Below are 13896 nucleotides of genomic sequence, written 5' to 3' on the forward strand. Positions count from 1 at the left end.
TTTTTTTTTTAAGATTTTATTGTTATTGGAAAGCCGATATACAGAGAGGAGGAGAGACAGAGAGGAAGATCTTCCATCCGATGTTTCACTCCCCAAGTGAGCCGCAACGGGCCGGTGCGCACCAATCCGATGCTGAGGACCAGGAACTTCTTCCGTGTCTCCCACACGGGTGCAGGGTCCCAGAGCTTTGGGCCGTCCTTGACTGCTTTCCCAGGCCACAAGCAGGGAGCTGGATGGGAAGTGGAGCTGCCGGGATTAGAACCGGTGCCCATATGGGATCCCGGGGCTTTCAAGGCGAGGACTTTAGCCGCTAGGCCATGCCGCCGGGCCCTGTGGGGCCATTTCTTAGTGTAGTTTATAACCCTGAGAAGTTTCAGTGAAAGGTGGTAAGATGAGCCGAACCCAAAATTGTTTCTGTCTCTGGAGTATGAAGATAAGAGATTATGGACAGAGTAGCTAGGTTTGTTTGTTTGTTTGTCTGTTGCTACCTGAAAGAGTTAGAGAAGACAGAACAGAAAGACCATCCAAATGCTGTTTTACTCCCCAAATAGCCACAATAGCGAGAGCTAGGCCAGTCAGGATCCAGGAGCCTCTTTGGTCTTCCCTAGGGATTCAGGGGTCCAAGGATGGGCCCTCCTCCCCTACTTTCCCATGCCATTAGTGGGGAGCTGGATTGGAAGGGGAGCTGCTGGGACTCCCAGCCTGTGCCCATGGAGGATGCTGGCACTGCGTGTGGAAGTTCACCTTGCTGTGTACAGCTGCGGAGTAGTTCATTTGTCTACACTTGATCTTAGCCAAAAGGCCAAGAAACAATAGTAGTTTTTCTAAGGAAAAGTTTTGATTTACTTTTTAGGGAATAAAGACAGAATTTTGGAGATTGGTTGTGTAGCAGGTTAAGCTGCTGCCTCTGATTCTGACATCCCATATGGGTGCTGGTTTGAGTCCTGGCTGCTTCATTTCTGATTCAGCTACCTGCTAATAATGGCCTGCCAAAGCAGCCAAAGATGGCCCAGATACTTGGACCTCCAAAGTCACATAGGAGACCCAGAAGCTCCTGCCTTCAGCATGGGCCTGCATTGGCCATTGTGGCTGTCTTGGGAGTAAACCAGGGGATGGAAGATCCATCTCTCTCTTAAAATAAATCTTTAAAAAGACAACATCTTGGTTTTATAAAATGTTTCTGTTGGAATGTTTTCAACATGGACAGTATTGCCATATATACTAAAGTAATTCAGGAAGCTGTGTTTCACACTATTCTTAGATGAAGACCTCAGGGACCATGCAACTGATTGTTCAGTTTTGTAGTCACAGCACCATTCTCTGTGCGTGTGCCATTACGTCATGTCCTGCCTGATGTTAGTAGTATGCATGCTTTAGTAGTATACATCGCATCGCAGACCTCTCTGATTTTCTTATGTCTTTTGTTTTCACGTTTAAAACTACTGAAGTTCTGAATGAAGGAATATGAGGGAAACTGGTTGGTGGGGCCAGGTGTTGGCAGGAGACAGGACACTGAGGTGGTGCTTTTTGACCTCTCCCTTCTCTGTGCCACCCTTTGTTTTGGGTGCCATGGATGTCTTTGTGTCCTGCCTGAGAGTAATTAGGAGTAATGAGATGTGTTGGTGGGGTGGAGGTTGTTCATCTCAATAATGTGGGAGCGGGAATAAGTTGGGAACTGGCAGTCTACACGTGAGCCTCTGTATGCCTTTGGACTTGAACAATTCCCATGTATCCCGGAGGTTGGGAAGATGTGGGTTCCCAGGCAAACACGTGCAGCCTTGCTTTCCACAAGTATCTGAAAGCTGAAGAGGGGAGAATGGCTGGCTATCATTTACCACCCTGGGCTCCCAGCCCAATTGGGGTTCACCCAAGTACGAATAACACAAAGCTACCTTCCATCTCCTCTGCCGTGGAGACTTTCGGAGCCTGTTGGTCCCAGCAAACAGTATGTGCACATTCATATGTGCGTGTGCACAGTGCGCACACACACGTCCCCTCTTCTCAGTTTTGTCTTTCCCCCTAGTGGGCAGCAGCACCCCCAAACCCAGCCTCTGAGTAGTCAGTCTGTAGGGGTGTCACCCATGGATGTCAGTCTCTTCCAGTTCTTCAAGAAGTAAGGGCAGGGAGTGCTCTGTGTATAGACAGTGTGAGCTGCTGCAGCTAGGGTAAAGCCCCCACATCCTCAACACAGGCAGAGCGCAGAGGAGAGAGATGCTGTCGCCTTAGCCCTGACTTGCCCTCTTGCTGCTGCACCTGCTTCCGTATGCACTTCTGTAGCTTGTGCTCTGCTCAGTGCGTTGGTAAACATGGTGTGTGCCTGGGTGCTGTGTTGCGTTCATACTATTCCTCCCAGATGTTTGCCTTTGTTTCAGAAGGTGTGGGCAATGTAGGCCTTGGGATGATTGAAATGGATTTTTCATAAGTGAATAAAATGAAGCAAATAGCCTTGGGTTATTTCTTTGCATCCATTACCAAAGGTAACTGAACTGAAGTGTTCATTTAGCAAATGACACTGACATAGTTAAGGCTGTGCTTGTTAGAATGACTTCATGCTGCAAATACCATTATTCAATAATATCTGAGTTCTTCATTGTATTGTAGCTGTATTCACTGCTAAATTTTTATTTGGTACTAGGCTGACATTTTTTTTTTTAAAGATTTATTCATTTTATTACAGCCAGATATACACAGAGGAGGAGAGACAGAGAGGAAGATCTTCCGTCCAATGATTCACTCCCCAAGTGAGCCACAATGGGCTGATGCGCGCCGATCCGATGCCGGGAACCTGGAACCTCTTCCGGGTCTCCCACGCCGGTGCAGTGTCCCGATGCATTGGGCCGTCCTCAACTGCTTTCCCAGGCCACAAGCAGGGAGCTGGATGGGAAGTGGAGCTGCTGGGATTGGAACCGGCGCCCATATGGAATCCCGGGGCTTTCAAGGCGAGGACTTTGGCTGCTAGGCCATGCCGCCAGGCCCTAGGCTGACATCTTAAAATCTCCTGACCCTGTGAACTTTCCAGGGTTCCTTTTCCTTTTGTCAGTGGCCTAACATTGAACAAATGGGAAGCAGCTTCAGAGGTCTTGTGAAATAGAGGAAGGCTATTTCAAAAAGACTGAAGAGGGGATGGCATTGTGGTGTGGGAAAAGTTGCTATCTGCAACACCGTTATCACATGTGTATGCTAGTTTGTGTCCCCGGTGCCCCACTTCCGCCCCACTCCCTACTAGTGGCCTGGGAAAAGCAACAGAGGATGGACCAAGCGCTTGGGCCCTGTCACTCATGTGGGAGACACAGATGAAGCTGAACCAGTTCGAAGCCAGGAGCTTCCTCCAGATCTCCCACATGGGCCATCCTCTACTGCTTTTCCAGGTAACTAGAAGGGAGGTGGAGCAGCTGGGACACAAACTGGTATCATACGGGATCCTGGCGCATGCATGACGAAGACTTGAGTTACTAGGCTGTTGTTCTGGGCCCTGTGCTAGTATTCTTAGCTTGTTCTGCACTTCCTAAATATTGTGAAGTACTTTCTATAGCTCATTAAAGACTTCCTGTCTGAACAGATGTGTCTCCAGGTAGGCAATGAAAATCAGAGCAATTACAGTGGGATCAAGTTTGAATAGACAATGAGAGTTCTAGACTGTTTCTCCCCAGAAGTAACATGTCAGTGAATATAATCTATAATTTAAGGGCATCCGTAATGTTAGTGTGTGTGTGTTTTATTTTCTTGTTTTTAAAGATTTATGATGTATTTTTATTTGAAAGTCAGATAAAAGAGAGGAGGAGAGACAGGAAGGTCCGTCTGCTGATTCACTCTCCAAGTGGCTGTAATGGCCAGAGCTGCACCGAAATGAAGCCAAGAGCCCAGAGCCTCTTCCGGGTCTCCCACGTGGGTACAGGGTCCCAAGACTTTGGGCCATCCTTGACTGCTTTTCCAGGCCACAAGCAGGGAGCTATATGGGAAGTGGGGCTTCTAGTATTAGAACTGGCGTCCATATAGGATGCTGGTGTGTGCAAGGTGAGGACTTTAACTGTTAGGCTACCATGCTGGACCCTCTTTACTTTTATTGAAAAGATCAGATTTATGCAGAGAAGGTAAGACAGAAAGATCTTCCATCCGCTAATTCAGTTCCCAAATGACTGCATCAGCTGGAGTCGGGCCAATCCCGAGCCAGGCACTAGGAATTTCTTCTCTGTCTCTCATGCAAGTGCAGGGTCCCAAGGCTTTGGGCTGTTTTCCACTGCTTTCCCAGGCCACAAGCAAGGAGCTGGATGGGAAGTGAATCATTTGGAACACAAACTAACACAAACTATCCTGGTGAGGATTTAGCCATTGAGCCATAGCACTTGGTGACCAGTAAGCATGTTCTAATGAGTGACAGAAAACCTTTGCACCCTGCAGTCTGTCCATCCAGGGATCTGCCTGCTTGAGGAGGATTGCCAAGGAAGGTAGAATGGAAATTGCCAGCTGGTCTTGGCAGTAAGGAAAGCAGCCATTTCCTCAAGGTTGCCTAAAATTCACTTCCTTTCCCTGCGAATATATGAGAGTATTTTTGGAAAGTTTGTGGGAAATGTAAGAGTTAAGTTGATGATACACAAAATTTAGCAATTGGGGCATAAATTGGATCTTCAAACAGTACGCAGAAAATGTGTTGAAAACATTGGATCTCACTTTTTTTGCACCAAAATTAAGTTACGTTTCAATCCATTTTCTACAAACATTTTGAAGTACACCTGTGTCTCCCTATAACGGATGACCTTTTTATTTTTTAAAGATGTGTTTATTTTTATTGGAAAATCAGTCTTACAGAGAGAAGGAGAGACAGAAAGAAAAATTATCCATTTGCTGGTTCACTCCCCAAGTGGCCACAGTGACCAGAGCTGAGCCAATACCAAGCCAGACACCAGGAGCTTCTTCCAGGTCTTTCATGTGGGTGCAGGGTCCCAAGTTTTGGGTCATCCTCCACTGCTATCTCAGGCCACAAGCAGGGGACTGGATGGTAAATGGAGCAGGCAGGATGCAAACTGGCGCTTGTAAGAGGAGGACTAGCCAATTGAGCCATTGTGCTTGATCCAGGAACTGAGTTCTAGAGTCTTCTCTGCCTCTTACCGTTGGCCAACTCGTGTCACCTCTTCCTGCCTGCATTTGTTTCTGTTTCCGTTAAAGGAGGGGCAGGACTGGATTGATCTCTCATGTCACTTTTAGCACTGCAAATCTACGCCATTGACATTTCCCAGGTGATATTACCTTCAGGTCTTTCAGAAGGAATCAAAAAGAAATGTTGGCAAGGACCCAGGCTTTTGGGAGTGAGGAGAAAAACAACTGGGACCTGCTTGTATTGGATGACATTTTCCCTTGGTAGGGTTAATTTGATTTCCAGTTGGGTTGATGGTGGTGGTGGGAGGGGTGGTGGCGGCTAATGTTAACACTTTCTTTGGAAACAAGTGAATAAGCATGAGTGGGTTTGTAACATAAGGACCGGAAAGAAATATGCTTGCCTGACCTCAAGGTCCTGACATGCCCGTGTGTGGAACTTCTCTGCATGGCTATCCCCTGAGTCTTAAACAGGCTGCATTCCAGTGCTTCCATGGGGCTAGCAATGAATTGGGTTTTTCCTTGGTACCGCACATCAGGGTCACCCTTTTGACATTATTGAACCCTGTTTAGCAAGCTCCTCCCTCCCCAGAGAACTCCCGTGGCAGCCTGTGGGTAACTGACAGAAAAGGAAGAGAAAGAGGTTACTGAGACCGAAACAATCACAGCAGCTAAGAACTTCTCAGCGCATCTGCCCCTGACAAACAAAATAATTATGTTCAAAAAATAGGGAGAGGGCTGTGGAGAGGAGAGGGGGCTAGAAGCAAACTTAATATCGCCTTTCGTCTGTCACAATAATAGGTATTGTTCATGTATTTCAGAGAGCTGAGGGCAGAGTGGGTGGGAGTTTGGGTCATGCACCTTGAGTCTAACATGGAGGAGGTGCAGGTGTTCGTGGATGCTGGGTCCCTAGGCGGCGTGGCTGTGGAGGCCTCCACAGTATCTCAGCTGTGGCCCACCCTCAGTGATGCTCTGATTACTTCCGCCTCTCACAGCAGGAGTCAGCAGAAAGCTGCATGTGTGAGCACTGCCAACATCTGTGGGGAAATGGAATTGAAAGATAAGTGCACTTGACTGCCTTCTGGAACACCCCCTCATCTCCCTGTCTGGAGCTGAGATCAATATTTGATGTCTAGTGAAGACTCAAGGATATATGACAGGGAGAGGGAGGAGAGAGTTGAAGTTGGCTTGATGGCTCAGTTGCCTAATCCTCTGCCTTGCAGGTGCCAGCATTCTATATGGGCAAGGGTTTGTGTCTTGGCTGCTCCAATTTCTATCCAGCTCCCTGCCTGTGGCCTAGGAAGCAGTAGATAATGGCCCAAAGCCGTGCTACCCTGCACCCACATGGGAAACCCAGAGAAAGTTCCCGACTCTTGGCTTTGGATTAGCTCAGCTTTAGCCGTTGTGGTCATTTGAATAGTGAACCTGCAGATGAAAGCTCTTTCTCTCTGTCTCTTCTTCTCTCTGTAAACTGCCTTTCAAATGAAAATAATTTTTTAAAAGGGATATGTGGAGTGAAGGCCTGGAAAGTCCAACTTCAGGTCACCTGCAGAGATGTTCAAGCAGCTTGTCACTGATGAGAGGGAGAGGTGTCGCCAGCGTTTGACGCAATAGTGAGGCCCCTGCCTGGCCTCTAGTCCCAGCTGTACCCCTTCCCATCCTGCTCCCTGCTGATGTACATCCTGTGAAAGCAAAGAACATGGCCCGAGTGCTTGTGTTCCTGTCCCCCACACGGGGGACCAGGTTGGAGTGCCTGGCTCCCGGCTTCAGCCTGGTCCAGCCTAAGCTGCTGTGGCATTTAGGGAGTGCGCCAACAGTTGGAAACCATCTCCCTGCCTTCCAAGGAAGATGAAAATAAATACATTTTTTAAATTTTTAAGACAGGTGTGAGTTGGGTTTAGCACTTGGGTGGGTTCCCCACTAAGCGAACTCTTATATACCATGTGAACCCTGAAGCGAGGGCGTTCAGATCTGGCTAAAGCCCAGCTCCCAGCCACCAGGGGCAGTGCTGTATTCAGTGTGCAAGGCTGGGCAAGGGTCTTCTGCAGTAAGGTGGAGCCTCTGTTAAAGGGACAGCATCACTCACCAAGAGCCAGTGAAGCATTCGAGTGAGAGCCAAGCCTACCCTCGTCCCTGGCTGAATGAACTCCTTCATGGAAAGTTTCCTAGTCCATTGAGTTCAGAGACAAGGACACACCTCCCCTACCACTCCTCTGGAACATGTCCCATCTGAAGCCTGCATGTGGTTTTGCCATTGTGGGAATGGTGAGACAATTTGTGTTTGGCATACTTGTCCATTCATAGGCAACCTTACTGCCCCTTAAGTCCACAACGTCTCTGAGCTCATTCCTCCTTTGTGCAGAGTTCAGGAGTTGGTAAGAGAGGTGATTGCCTAGGACCCTATGAACCTGCAGGATCTCAATCCCGCAGCCCACCCATGAGGCTTTGTCTTGATGGTCTGGGGTCACCACAAGAACTCTAACTTTCTTCTACCTAGCCCAGTCCAGCTCTCAAGAATGCTCACTTGTATAAATATCACTAAATAATAGAATAAACCACAGGGGCCAACACTGGCGCAGCGAGTCAGGCTGTGGCTTCAGGCCTGCCCTACAGCCTTTGAAGTGCAAAAACTTGGCTCACACTGCTTTCTTTGCCATTTCTTTGGTTGGCAATGTATCATCCATCAAACATGTGGTGTAGAGGGTTAAGCAGCCACCTGCCAGCATCCCATATCCAAGTTCCAGTGCAATTCCCAGCTGTTCTGCTTCTGATCCAGCTCCCTGCTCATGGACCTGGGAAAACAGTAGAAGGAGACCTCTGTTCTTGGGCCTTGCCAACTGTGTGGAAGACCTGGATGGAGGTCCTGGCTCCTGTTTTCAGACTGACTCCAACCCAGATGTTGCAGGAAACTGGAGAGTGAACCAGTGGATGAAAGGCTCTCCCTGTCTACCTCTCTCCTTTGCTCTTCCTCCTTCTCTCTTCCCCTCCCTCAGTCACTCTGCCCTTCAAATCGATTAATAAGCAGATCTCTTAAAAAACAAATCACTAATCTGATAGCCTAGAGACACATAAAACTACTGAGCAGTGGTATACTTTTAATCCGAATTAAGATGTGTTGTGCTATAAATAAAAATGCTGAATTCTGAGGGCCTGCACTGTGGCTCAATAGGCTAATCCTCCACCTTCAAGAGTTGGTATCCCATATGGGGATTACTCCACTTCCCATCCAGCACCCTGCCTGTGGCCTAGGAAAGCAGTAGTGGATAGCGCAAGGCGTGGGACCCTGCACCCACATGGCATACCCAGAAGAAGTTCCTGGCCGTTGCAGCCACTTGGTGAGTGAACCAACAGATGCAAGATCTTTCTCTGTGTCTCTCTGTGAAGCTGACTTTCCAATAAATTTTTTTTTATTTTTTATATACATTTTATTATTATTGAAATAATTTTATGATACAGCTCCATATTCCCTTATCCCCTCCCCAATTCCCTCCCTTCCACCTAGTTCCTCTATATCATTACTAACATATAGTTCTTCATACACAGTCATATGTCCATCATTGTGGGCACGGACAATGGCAGAGAGTCCAGAATCCTATTGTCAAGATATAGTAAACAGTTTCATTGTAAGTCCATCTTTGTCTGGAAACAGAAATGCATATCATACTGCATCCTCACATGTGGATGTTAGTCTCCATTTCACAGCAACTATACATCCCCTTAAATGAAAAGTCATAATACAAAATCAACAATAGAAAGAAAAATAGAAATTTACAATGCCATGAAGTTAAATGACATTTTACTAGATATGACAGTCGCCATTACACAGCTACTATAAATCCCCTTAAATGAAGAGTCACAAAACAAAATCAACATCCAGGAGAAAAAAGAAATTAACAACACCAAAAAGTTAACTAACATGCTATTAAATGACTAATGTGTAGCTGAAGAAATGAAAATCAAGAACCTTCTTGAAGAAAATGATGCCACTGCATGATCTATGAGTCATTGAATGATTTAATCAGAAGAAAGTGTTTTGAAGAGATGAGAACAACAAAACCCATGTGATATAGTTTCCACTGATCTTTGTTGAGGTGTGTCTCCTCCAGACAATAAACAGATGGGTTTTGTTTTTTAATCCAGTCTACTGATCTATGGCGTTTGATTGAGCTTAAGCCATTTACATTCAGAGTTTAATATACATGGGTGTTACTTTGGTCCTGTCATTTTAGGAATGGGTTGTTCATTGGTTTAGTCTTCTGTTGTCATTTTACTGGGATGTTCTTCCCGTTTGCCTTTGGTTTTGGTAGGTGCTATTCCTCTTCTCTGTCAAGAGAACTTCTTGAAGTATCATTTGTAGGGCAGGTTTGAAAGAGGCAAATTCCTTTAGCTTTTCTTTACTGTGGAAGAATTTTATTTCATTTTCAAAGACAAAAGAAAGCTTTGCTGGATATGTTATCCTGGGCCGAAATTTTTTTCTTTTAGAATCTGGAATATGTCACTCCATTCTCTTCTTGCCTGTAGAGTTTCCTGTGAGAGATCTCCTGTGAGCTTAATTGGCTTTCCTTTATATGTCAATTGATTTTTTTTTCACGTGCACATTTAAGGATCTTTTCCTTATGTTCAATTGAAGAGAGCTTGATTATCATGTGTCGTGGTGAAGATCGCTTTTGATCAAGCCTGTTGGGAGTTCTGTGCCCCTCCTGGAACTTGCTTCCCAATTCTTTCTCCAGATTAGGGAAATTTTCCTTTATTATTTCATTAAATACATTTGCAAACTCAGCTTCTCTTTCTGCACCTTCTGGGACTCCCATAACTCTTAGATTTGGCCTCTTAATAGTGTCTTTCAATTCTTGAATACTTTTTTTGGCCTGATCCAGCTCTGCTCCCAGCTTTTTGTTTGCTTCCCCCTGGTGACAGGAAATATTTTCCAATTCTGAGATTCTTTCTTCTGCTTGCTTCATTCTATTTTGGAGACTCTCCACTGTACTTTTAATTTGTTCCACTGTGTTCTTAATTTCTGATATACCAGCCTTGATTTGCTTTATTGCTTCCTTAAATTCTTTGAACTCTTGCATGAGCTTCTCATTGTTGATCAGAATCTTTACAATGAGTCTTATGGATTCTGTGTGCCCCATTTTCTCGATGTCTTCCTCAGTGAACTCTGAGGTTGGCATAGGGTTTTGCTCCTTTGCAGGGGAGTTTTCAGTAATATTCATTGTGCCTTTGTCTCTTCTTTTGCTCTTGATAATTGTACTTCTGGTTAGCACTCTTCTCCTTGGGGTAAGTTTCTAAGCTGTGTCACCCACAGGTCTACAATGCAATTTTACTTATTGTGGTTGGTACACAACTTTTTCCTTGCAGCCACTTGTGCCACAACCTCCAACGAGTTCCAGGTCTGGGTTCTTATGTCAGATTTCCACCGTGGTCTCTACAGCCCCAGTTCTTGGCTCACCACTTTCCACCTCCTGTGATACTGTGCTGAGGCTGCACTGTTGTCTCTGCAACGTTTCTCCCACTTCCGGTTGCAGCAGATCCCAGAATTAGAGACTCCAGGTGTCCTATGTAAATAGGTTGCTGGTGGCACTGATCTGGTCAGAACCTGTTGGACGTTAGGTCTGGGTGCCAGATGGACCTATTTTGTCCAATACGATGCCACAGTCAGTATTATTTTCCTGCGGGACCAGAGCAATCCACTGACATCAGTGAGTTGTCACGAGCTCAGCAAATGCACAGTTCACTATTGTCCCCTGCAGTCCTAAAGCTATTGCCACAGTGTACAAAATGGCTCCTGATGTACCACCACTACAGTTCTTGATCTGCTGGCCGTCAGATCCGAGGGCTACCCAGACCTGCCCTGGGTGGAACCCGTAGAATACCACGTCATTGCAGTTCACTGAGACAGAAATGAGTTCACTCCCAGCTCAGTGCATGCTCAGTCCTTTCCCTTGCCCTTTCCCCCTTACGCAAAATGGCGCCCAATTCAGCTCTAGGGGCCTGACTGGGCTATGAAATCCACTCTGTTCTCGCATTGCCTGTCTGAGATCTGCTGCTCTGCTCCTGGTCAAATCAAATGGACCAACAGGACGGACAGGTCTTTGTCTGGGTTCACCTCCCGAGCTCCCAGTGAAAGTCCCTTCCCACCTGGTTGCTGGTGGCGTTCAGATCACTGTGGTGGAGTATCAGTCTCTGCAACACCACACCATTGTGTCCACTGCTTTCCTGTGTCTGTCAGTCTCCAGGTACCCCTCTGCTGTTGTTCTGTCCTTTCCTATTTCTTGAAATATGTCCTCTCTGCTTCATCCTGATGAAACATTTTTCCGTGCGTTTAAACATGTCCTTACCCCACTCCGCTATTTTGATTCAGGAACCTGACTTTCCAATAAAATTAAAAAATAAATATTTTTTTTTTGTTTTTTTAAAAAATAAATATTTAAAAGAGAAAGGAAGGAAGGAAGGAGGAAAAAATAAAAGACACCCCTTGAGCTGCCAGTGTCCATATTGGAGTTCTCATACAAGGCCTAGCCACTCTCCCAATTGCAGCTCCATGCTAATGCCAACACCCATGTCCTGAGCAGTGTCACAGGATAATGCCTATCAGGAGTAGTATCTCAAGCCAGCACAAGGGGCTGTGCTCCCACCTCCCCATCTGGCAGACCTGGATCGACTTCTGCGTTCCTGAGCCCGCGGAATGAACCGGAGAACGAAGTCTCCAAAGAACAGACAAAGGGTTTGAATAGACCTTTCTCCCAAGATGATACCTAAGTAAGCAACAACTTCATGAAAAAGAGGCTCAAAGCTCACCCTTAAGCAAATGCATTCGTGAGTGCAATGAGGTAACACGCCACACCAATTAGAACGGCCGTTTGCTAAAGCACAGAATGTAAGTGTTGGTGAGCATGTGGAAACACTGGAATCCCTACGCACTCTTGGCAGGAATGGAAAATGATACAGCTACTGCAGAAAACAGTGTGATAGCTTCTCCAAAAGTTAAGCAGAGCATTTCCATCAGACCCAGCAACACAGGATCTCCAAGAGACATTTGCACTCGACTGTTCACCACAGCATTATTCCTAACAGCCAGAGCAGAAGGAACACGTGTGCATGTCCAACAGATGAACGACTGAACAAAATGCGATACATACATTCAAAAAGAAGAAAATTTGGGCAGGCATGGTGCCTGGTAGGCTAAGGCTTTGCCTGCAGCACTAGCGATCCCATATGGGTACCGGTTTGCTCTTGGTTGTTCCATTTCCGATCTAGCTCTCTGATGTATCGAGGAAAGCAGCATAGGGTGTTCAAGTCCTTGGATCCCTGTACACAACATGAGATGCTCCTGGCTTTTGGCTTTAGACCAGCCCAGTTCCAGCTACTGGGGTCATTTAGGAAGCGGACAAGTGAATGTGAGGTCTCTTGTCTCCTTTTCTCCTTAACTTTGCCTTTCAAATTAAAAAAAAATTTAATGAAATTCTTATACGTAGTAAAACTTGAGTAGGCATTAAATAAACTAAGCTAACAGCAAAAAACAAAAACTGTCTGATCTTAACTAGATGCAACCTTTAGAGCAATGAAACCAATAGAAACATAAAGCAGCTTGGTGGTGGGTAAATTGAGCCTCAGTTACTTATTTGACAGGCAAAGTGACAAGGGAGACTGGGAGAGGCAGAGAGACACAGATCTTCCATTTGCCGGTTTACTCTTCAAATAACCATAACAGGCGGGGCGGGGGGTGGGGACTAGGCTGAAACCAGGAGCCTGGACCTACTCCTGCATCTCCCATGACTGGCAGAGGCCCAAGTACCTTGAGTCGTCCTCTGCTGCTTTCCTAGGTGCATTAGTAGGGAACTGGATCCCAGAGAAAGAAATTTGTAGCTGGAGAGCTAGATCAGAAGCCAGAGCAAGTGAATAGTGGAACTCATGGACCAGTGCTGCAGCATAGCATATTGAGCCCTGGGCCTGCAATGCTGGCATGCCTTATGAATGCTGAATTGAGTCCTGGCTGCTCCACTTCCAGCCCAGCTTTCTGCTGATGTGCCTGGGAAAGCAATAGAAGATGGCCCAAGTGCCTGGGCCTGTGCACTCATATGGGAAACGAGTTTCTGGCTTCTGGCTTCCACACCACCATTTGGGGAGTAAACCAGCAGGTAGAAGACCTCTCTGTCTCTCCCTTTCTCTTTGTAACTCTTTGAAAGTTTTAAAATAAATCTTAAAGAATACTGGAACTCGGAATCTAGGGGCTTGCAGGCCTGGGCCCATTTCCTTCTGAGCCACTCTGGCAGGTGCAGCGATGCTTGCTCAGGGCATTTCTGTGCAGTAGAGGCTCTTTCCCAACAGCTCTCAATCCACTTCTGGTGGCAGGAAGAACCCTGTAGCCTGATTTTCACATTTTCCCTTGGAACGTTCTGGGCGATTCTCACTTCTTCATGGTGCTGACTTGAAGGGGGCTAGCCAGGGGTGCACTGGTGACTAAGGAGCGCGTACATGCACACACACACACACACACACACTCACTGGCAAGCGGGGGTGAAGGTGGGAACTGAGTCCGCGGCAGTCCCCAATCCCCTGTTATTGCCTTACAGAGAGTCTGAAACACCCACTGTATAGCCAGACAGCCAGGGATGAGTGGCTGCCCCCATCTCTCCACTGGCCCAGACCCGAGCGTCAAGGGGTCTCTCTCAACCGCAGACACGGGGATTCTGATGTTCTTTGTGGGTTAGACCCTAACTTGACTTGTTTGGGCAAATATTTAACATTCTTCAACACGGGTGAACTGCGGCTTGAAAAGGGGGAGAAAGGCGCCTTCAGGGG

The sequence above is a fragment of the Ochotona princeps genome, chromosome 7 (assembly GCF_030435755.1).
Source record: "Ochotona princeps isolate mOchPri1 chromosome 7, mOchPri1.hap1, whole genome shotgun sequence".
NCBI lineage: Eukaryota > Metazoa > Chordata > Mammalia > Lagomorpha > Ochotonidae > Ochotona > Ochotona princeps.